Source organism: Rhinoderma darwinii, chromosome 2 (assembly GCF_050947455.1).
Source record: "Rhinoderma darwinii isolate aRhiDar2 chromosome 2, aRhiDar2.hap1, whole genome shotgun sequence".
Taxonomy (NCBI): Eukaryota; Metazoa; Chordata; class Amphibia; order Anura; family Rhinodermatidae; genus Rhinoderma; species Rhinoderma darwinii.
Window position 1 is genome coordinate 45,994,619 of NC_134688.1, and position 9,174 is coordinate 46,003,792.

The 9,174-nt window shown below is 49.7% G+C and overlaps 1 pseudogene; it reads left to right on the forward strand.

Annotated features, from left to right (window-relative positions):
* Nucleotides 1-600: 600 nt before the first annotated feature.
* Nucleotides 601-9,174, forward strand: LOC142741703 (uncharacterized; annotated as a pseudogene).

Below are 9,174 nucleotides of genomic sequence, written 5' to 3' on the forward strand. Positions count from 1 at the left end.
GGGGAGGAGGGAGAACATCTCCACATACTCATCCTTCCCTATTTGTTTCCTGACCTCCTGCTTAAGATGGGCACCGATCCCTCGAAGCAGACATACACAGCCAAGTTATCCCTGTTTACCTAATTAGGTGTCTCAGTCTGGACTGAGACCGCAACCGCCTCATAACTCACCGGAAGAGGGTTAACAAGGGAAAATGTTTTACAGGACCGCCCACGCGAAAACCTGGGATGGACCCGCACCCTTCACCAGGGAACCGCCCACCATGTTCAGCAGGCACACCACTGAGTCCCTCAGGCATCTGCATACGCCTCCTGCTGTGTTACCCCACAGCCCCTAGCGGCAGGGGGCAATCCTGACCTAAACAATAAAGAAGAGGCTGGACACAGCCCGCAGGGCTTCAGGGGGAAGCCTCCATGACAGGACCTTGGAGGGAAAGGGTTAACAAGAGGGAGAGGTAGGGGGAGGTAGACGAGAGGTAGGGAGGAGTTAGGGGACGTTACCAGTCTTCCCGCTGTTTTCGGCATTGAGCCGGAAGCAGCGGGAGAAGAAGCACGTACTTTCATCAGCTCCCACTGTTGTCCTGCTTCGTGTTTACCTGCCATGTCGGAGGTCGGCATGCTTGAGCAGCTGCGTGCGGCAGCTGCATTCCACAGTCCCGGCTGGCTAGAGGAGACCGTGGCTGCACTGGCAAGAATCCCGGGGGCCGAATCGTCGCCACGTCAGGCCCGGCGCCCGAGGTCTGTTGCGCAGGGGGACAGGCTCCCCTCCCCGGCCCCCTCCCTAGTGCTAGTAATGTGGTGGCGGGGGGGAGTTGGCAACACCCGCTCCTGTTTGAATGAGGCAGAGAGCATCGTCAGGGGCGACGGTGGCTCAGGCCGGGTCTCCCCGTCGCTCCCGGCGGTCCCGCCCTCCACAACGCCTCAGCCCGGAGGTGGTCCCGCGGTCACGGCGTCGCAGGGGGAGCCCTTCAAAGGATGCTGCAGGCCAGGCAGCTGGGAGGGCCGCCTCTTCCCAGGCCCTGCGTCCCGGCAGGAATCCCCAGCCGCGACGAGGTCCGGCGGTAAACAGGGGGTCGCAGGCCGGGCTTCCTGTCACCCCTCCCCCATCGGATGCAAGAATCGGAGAACAATCTACGGCCGCCCCGCATGGTGATGTTCCGGCCAGGGGGCAGGCTTCCTCGAGACCGTCAAGGAGGACGCCTAGATCTGCAGCGGCGATGAGGCAACAGGTCCGGTCAGAAGTCTGGGTCCCCGAGGTCGGGCGGCAGGTGGCCGGCCCATCTGTCAGCGCGTCGTTGTCCCCGTGTAGGAGATGTCGGTGGGATGGCCAGTCGTCTGCGAGAGAGGATCTGGAAGAAGGCGAACTGGACGATTTTCGGCGAGGTCAGGATGGTCCGGCTGACGGGAACACAGCGCCTGTGCAGCCCGGTGAGTGCTTAACTCCTTCATTGCCGTATACAGCGATTTTTATGTCGGGTGTCGGTGGGGGGCGGCAAGCGTGGCATCGGCTGCCGGTAGCGGCGCGGTCTTGCGCGACGGCGTGGGCTTAGCGGATTTAGTGGGTTGCTTGCGGGAGGTCGTCGTGTGTCTAGATAGGGCGGCGGCACCGGTGGTTACGGCGGTGTCCCCGGCGGTAGTTTGGGAAGGTCCCCGGGAGGTTGGATCGTTACAGTCACGTCCCGGGATGGTGGAAGGGCTGATGGCGTCTAAGGAGGCGGTCGCGGTATCAGTGCAGACCGAGGCGAAAAAGATGGCGATAGGGTGCGTCTTGATGATCGTGCTCGTGGGGAGGTGTATGTTTGCTTCGAAGGTCCGTTGGGGGCGCATTTAAAGCAGGAGGTCCGTGAGCGGATCTGGAAGGACGAATATGTGGAGATTTTTTCTCTTCTGCCGCTTGCTAAATTCAACTTGGATAAAAGCAAGCGGGACGAGAGTAAGAAGGAGGAGGAAGAACGTCGGCGGTATAGGCTTATCCCGCAGACGTTCGTCAATTGGTCGCAGGCGTTTGCCATATTAGCCAGCGTTATCGGAGAAAAGGCGCCGGAAAATTGTTTGGCGTTGTTTTGCTATTTTGATGCCATCGGGGAGGCTCACAGGGCATACGGGGGGCAGGCGTGGTTAAGATACGATGAGCAATTCCGTCAGCGTAAGGCGGTTCGGCCGGCGATTCGGTGGGACCAGAAGGATATTGCGCTTTGGTTAAGGGTTACGGCTCCGGTGAAGCAGTCCTTTCCCGGGAGCGTTGGCCAAGGAGGTCAGTCCAGCCAGGCCGGGCAAGGTTCAGGGGCAAAACTGGGATTCTGCTGGCAATTTAACGATGGCCAGTGTAAGTTTGGGGCCACGTGTAAGTTCAAGCACATGTGTTCAGAATGTAATGGTTCATCCCACGGGGCTGCCAAATGTATGCGGAAGAAGCGGTCAGGGAACCAGTCCTCCTCGGCTAGTCAAGGGGTTGTCGCCGGTGAGGGTGGAAAGGATGGTCCCGTATCTAAATGAGTATCCGGATAGGGTTGCGGCTAAGTTAATTTACGAAGGTTTTTGTGTTGGTTTCATTATCCCTCCGCCTCCTTATGAGGTCCCGGTTACACGGCAGAATCTTAAGTCGGCTTACTTGCACGCCGAGGTCGTGTCGGAAAAACTGTTTAAAGAAGTTTCGTTGGGTCGCATGGCGGGGCATTTGTGGATCCGCCAATAAAGGATTTAGTGGTGTCCCCATTGGGTATTGTGCCAAAGCGCGAGCCCCGTAAATTTCGTTTAATTCTGCATTTATCGTTTCCCAAAGGCTCGTCGGTGAATGATGGGATTGATCACGAGTTATGCTCCGTAGTGTATACATCATTCGACAAGTCGGTGGGGCTAGTTCGTGCTGCGGGGCCCGGCGCGCTGTTAGCAAAAACAGACATTGAGGCGGCTTTCCGGTTGTTGCCGGTTCATCCAGAAAGCCAACGGTTGTTGGGTTGTTTATGGAATGGGGCTTTTTATGTGGATAGGTGTCTTCCGATGGGGTGTTCCCTTTCTTGCGCGTATTTCGAGGCGTTTAGTAGCTTCGTGGAATGGGTGACGAAGGGAGTAGCCGGGGTCGACTCTTTGATGCATTACCTGGATGATTTTTTTTGCGTCGGCCCGGGGGGTTCGCCTGTTTGCGGTAATTTGCTTCATTCATTGCAGAAGGTTGCGAGGGATTTTGGGATCCCCTTGGCGCCAGAAAAGACTGAGGGCCCGGTATCGACCATTTGTTTTTTGGGAATTGAAATTGATTCGGTGGCAATGGAGTGTCGTCTTCCTGCGGATAAGCTAGGGTCATTAAGTCAGGAGGTACGGCGGGCTTGTAGGTTGATAAAGATTACGTTGCGCGATCTCCAGTCGTTGCTGGGGAAGTTGAATTTTGCTTGCCGGATTATGCCAATGGGGAGGGTTTTTAGTAGAAGTTTGGCGGCTGCGACGGCAGGGGTTCGTGCGCCACATCATTTTGTGCGGCTCAGGGAAGAGCATCGGGCTGATCTGCAGGTTTGGGACGATTTTTTAGGTCAGTATAACGGTTGCTCGCTATGGATGGCTCCAGCGCAGGATACGAGTGACTTTCAAATTTTTACGGATGCGGCTGGTGCAGGTGGGTTGGGAGCGTACGGGGGTGGTCCTTGGTGTGCAGGTAACTGGCCGGCTAGCTGGGTGTCCAGTGGACTCACGCGGAATCTGGCCCTGCTCGAGCTGTTCCCTATCGTGGTTGCGGCGACCATTTGGGGGGACAGGCTCAGTGAGCTTGGTGGTTTAAGTGGCTTGTGAACTAAGTGGAGTTCTAAAACCGGAGTTGAAAAGAGGAGTTGCAGCCCCAGTAAGTACTCTTCTTTTCTTTTTCTTTGACAATTGTTTGCTGCTTTGGTGTAACTTGGATAATGGATAGTAAGATTGGAGGTTTTCTTCAGTGCACAGTTTGTCATATGTATACACGACTGGAGCCGGAGTTCCAGGGTGAATATCTCTGTGGCAGATGTGAGCATGTTGTTCACCTGGAAGCTCGCATTAGAGATCTGGAGGAGCAAAATGCAACACTGAGGAAGATAGACAATTTTGAGCGGAGCTTGCTGCTCACAGAGCATGCAGTTAGTGGGTTAGAACTGGAGGGTGAAGACATGGGTGAGCAAGATCAGGTAAGTAGCTGGGTTAATGTAGTTAGGGGCAGTAGAAAGGGGTCAAAGACAAGGAAGGCCGATCCGGTTTCTGGCATTCCAAGCAAAATTGCCAGGTTGGGTGATGATGCGAGGGTGTCAGTCTCAGAAAAGGCAGCCCTAGTGGATACTGATCTCCCTAACAGCCGGGAGAACAGCCCAGCTAGTAGTCGGCGGGATGGTAATGCAGGTAAGCCAAGACAATTGATAGTTGTAGGGGATTCTATAATCAGGAAGACGGATAGAATAATTTGTCGCCAAGACCGCCTCAACCGAATGGTTTGCTGTCTCCCTGGTGCCAGGGTTCGGCATGTGGTGGAACGGGTGGACAAATTGCTGGGAGGGGCTGGTGATGATCCAGCTGTTGTGGTCCATGTCGGTACCAATGACAGAATAAATGGTAGGTGGAGGAGCCTTAAGAATAATTTTAAAGAACTAGGCTACAAGCTGAAGGGAAGGACCTCCAAAGTAGTATTCTCAGGAATACTGCCTGTGCCATGCGCATCACAGGAAAGACAGCGGGAGCTCAGGGAGTTAAATGCATGGCTGAAGTCTTGGTGTAGAGGAGAAGGATTTGGGTTCCTAGAGCACTGGGCTGACTTTTCATTGGGGTACAAACTGTATTCTGCAGATGATTTGCACCTAAATGGAAGGGGGTCTGCTGTGCTGGGGGAGAGAATTCTAGCTGGGGTGGCGGAGTATTTAAACTAGGGCTGAGGAGGGAGGCCAATGTAGGAAATAAAGGGGTAGTTAGGTTAGAGAGGGGTCAGACTATATTGGTGGGGGGAGAAACAGACGGTGGGGAGAAGACTAGGCAACAAGATAAGGAGATCCTTTCGTTACAAAACAGCAGTGAAAATAAAAAGGCCCAAATGTCAAATAATCACATTTCTGATAGTGAAATTGAAACATTTAAAGGCAAGTTAAAGTGTATGTTCACAAATGCCAGAAGTCTAGCAAGCAAAATGGGGGAGCTGGAGGCCTTGATACTGGAAGAAGATCTACAGATATAGTTGGTGTTGCTGAAACATGGCTGGACTCTTCACATGACTGGGCTGTAAATCTACAGGGTTTTACACTGTTTCGGAAAGACAGGGCAAATAGGAAAGGTGGTGGTGTATGTCTGTATGTGAGAAGCGATATGAAGGTGAGTGTAAATGAGACATTAAGAGGGTGAAGACTGTGAGGAGGTTGAAACCTTGTGGGTGGAATTACAAAGGGAAGTAAACACTGAAAAAATTACTTTTGGTGTAGTCTATAGACCCCCCAATATAACTGAAGAGATAGAAGGTCAAATATATAAACAGATGGAGCGGGCTGCACAGGCGGGTACTGTAGTGATAATGGGAGATTTTAATTTCCGGGATATTAATTGGTGTCTTGGTTCAGCTTCAACTGCAAAGGGGAGACATTTCCTCAACCTGTTGCAGGAAAATTTTATGGGCCAGTTTGTGGAAGACCCGACTAGAGGTGAAGCTCTGTTGGATCTGGTCATTTCTAATAATGCAGATCTTGTTGGGAATGTCAATGTTCGTGAAAACCTCGGTAGCAGTGATCACAATATAGTTACATTTTACCTATACTGTAAAAAACAAACGCAGGCTGGGAGGGCAAAAACATTTAATTTTAAGAAAGCCAATTTCCCCAGGATGAGGGCTGCAATTCAGGATATAGACTGGGAAGAACTAATGTCAAATAATGGGACAAATGATAAATGGGAGATTTTCAAATCTACCTTGGGTAATTATAGTGCAAAATTTATTCCTACAGGTAACAAGTATAAACGACTCAAATTAAACCCCACATGGCTTACACCTTCTGTGAAAGGGGCAATACATGACAAAAAAAGGGCATTTAAAAAATACAAATCTGAGGGTACAGCTGCAGCCTTTGTAAAATATAAAGAGCTTAATAAAATCTGTAAAAATGTAATAAAATCAGCAAAAATACAAAATGAAAGGCAGGTGGCCAAGGATAGTAAAACAAATCCTAAAAAATTCTTCAAGCATATAAATGCAAAAAAGCCAAGGTCTGAACATGTAGGACCCCTAGATAATGGTAATGGGGAGTTGGTCACAGGGGATCAAGAGAAGGCAGAGTTACTAAATGGGTTATTCCGCTCTGTATATACAACAGAAGAAGGAGCAGCTGATGTAGCCGGTGCCAGTGCTGTTAATATATCAGTTGATATACTGAATTGGATGAATGTAGATATGGTCCAAGCTAAATTAAATAAAATAAATGTACACAAGGCCCCGGGACCAGATGGGTTACACCCTAGAGTTCTTAAAGAGCTTAGTTCAGTTATTTCTGTCCCCCTCTTCATAATATTTAGAGAGTCTCTCATGAGTGGTATAGTGCCAAGGGACTGGCGCAGGGCAAATGTGGTGCCTATTTTCAAAAAGGGCACTAGGTCTTCGCCGGGTAATTATAGACCAGTAAGCTTAACATCAATTGTGGGGAAAATGTTTGAGGGGCTATTGAGGGACTATATACAGAATTATGTGACAATAAATAGTATTATAAGTGACAGCCAGCATGGTTTTACAAAGGACAGAAGCTGTCAAACCAACCTGATTTGTTTTTATGAAGAGGTAAGCAGAAGCCTAGACAGAGGGGCTGCTGTGGATATAGTGTTTTTGGACTTTGCAAAGGCATTTGACACTGTCCCTCATAGACATCTAATGGGTAAATTAAGGACTATAGGTTTAGAAAGTATAGTTTGTAATTGGATTGAGAATTGGCTCAAGGACCGTATCCAGAGAGTTGTGGTCAATGATTCCTTCTCTGAATGGTCACCGGTAATAAGTGGTGTACCCCAGGGTTCAGTGCTGGGACCACTATTATTCAACTTATTTATTAATGATATAGAGGATGGGATTAATAGCACTATTTCTATTTTTGCAGATGACACCAAGCTATGCAATATAGTTCAGACTATGGAAGATGTTTGTGAATTGCAGGCAGATTTAAACAAACTAAGTGTTTGGGCGTCCACTTGGCAGATGAAGTTTAATGTAGATAAATGTAAAGTTATGCATCTGGGTACGAACAACCTGCATGCATCATATGTCCTAGGGGGAGCTACACTGGGGGAGTCAATTGTTGAGAAGGATCTGGGTGTACTTGTAAATCATAAACTAAATTTCAGCATGCAGTGTCAATCAGCTGCTTCAAAGGCCAGCAAAATATTGTCGTGTATCAAAAGAGGCATGGACTCGCGGGACAGGGATGTAATATTACCACTTTACAAAGCATTAGTGAGGCCTCATCTAGAATATGCAGTCCAGTTCTGGGCTCCAGTTCATAGAAAGGATGCCCTGGAGTTGGAAAAAATACAAAGAAGAGCAACGAAGCTAATAAGGGGCATGGAGAATCTAAGTTATGAGGAAAGATTAAAAGAACTAAACCTATTTAGCCTTGAGAAAAGACGACTAAGGGGGGACATGATTAACTTATATAAATATATGAATGGCGCATACAAAAAATATGGTGAAATCCTGTTCCATGTAAAACCCCCTCAAAAAACAAGGGGGCACTCCCTCCGTCTGGAGAAAAAAAGGTTCAACCTGCAGAGGCGACAAGCCTTCTTTACCGTGAGAACTGTGAATCTATGGAATAGCCTACCGCAGGAGCTGGTCACTGCAGGGACAGTAGATGGCTTTAAAAAAGGGTTAGATCATTTCCTAGAACAAAAAAAATATTAACTGCTATGTGTAGAAATTTTTTACTTCCCCTTTCCTATCCCACTTCCACTTTCCCATCCCTTGGTTGAACTTGATGGACATGTGTCTTTTTTCAACCGTACAAACTATGTAACTATGTAACTATGTAACTATGTAACTATGTAAGGTTTGTTTTTACTGCGATAACATGGGGGTGGTGCTGGCCATTAATAACATCACTGCGTCCTCTCCTCCGGTAGTTCAGTTGTTGCGACATTTAGTTTTGGTGTGTTTGTCTTTGAACGCGTGGGTGGTGGCGGTGCATGTGCCGGGGATACGGAATTGTATCACTGATGCTCTTTCTCGCTCGCAGTGGGACCGATTTCGGCAATTGGCACCGGGAGCGGAGCGTCTCGGTTTGGCTTGTCCGGAACATCTCTGGGATCTGGTTTCGGTCCCGTAGAGCGATTGGTGGAAAGGTCATTGGCACGCACGACGTGGAGTGCTTATTCTGCTTGTTGGAAGCAGTGGGATGAGTGGGTAAGAGATTTGGGTAACGTCAGCACGGATCAAGACAGGTTGGTGGCACTTTTGTACTGGTTGGGGCACGCCTGGGAGGCGGGTTTTTCGTTGGCAAAGGTGAATCGTTTCATTTCTGCGTTGGCTTTTGGTTTTAAGTTGCGGGGCTTTCGGGATGTATCTAAAGAGTTTTTAGTGGGACAGGCTTAAAAGGGTCTGCGTCGAGGTAGGGTCGAAGCGGATTGTAGAAGGCCCGTGTCGTTTTCTCTTCTCATCTCTTTGGGCGTATCACTAGTGTCTGTCTGTCGTTCTTCGTCCGAGGTGGAGTTATTTCAGTTAGCATTTTCCTTAGCGTTCTTTGGGGCACTTAGAATTGGCGAGCTGGTTTCACCTAGTACCAAGCGGGCAGGGGGGTTGAGACTGGGGGAGGTGAGCCTATATGGGGATCGGCTCGATGTATGGTTGCGGCGGTCAAAAACTGACCAACTGGGTAAAGGAAAGCGGATAGTTTTGTTTGCCCTCCCGGGATCGGCGATGTGTCCGGTCGCTTGCATGCGTGTTTTTAAACCACAGGTGGGGTCTCCCGAGTTGCCGTTGCTATGTCACGAGGATGGGTCATTCTTGTCCAGATTTCAATTTGGCGCAGTATTTAAGAAATGCTTGGCGGCGGTCGGCGTCGTGGCGGGTCCTTACTCATCTCATTCCTTCAGGATTGGCGCAGCAACTGAGGCGGGGCGCTGGGGGCTGGATGATGAGGGGGTGCGGCGCATTGGTCGTTGGGAGTCCAACAGGTTTAGGTCCTACGTGCGCCCCCATTTGTTATGA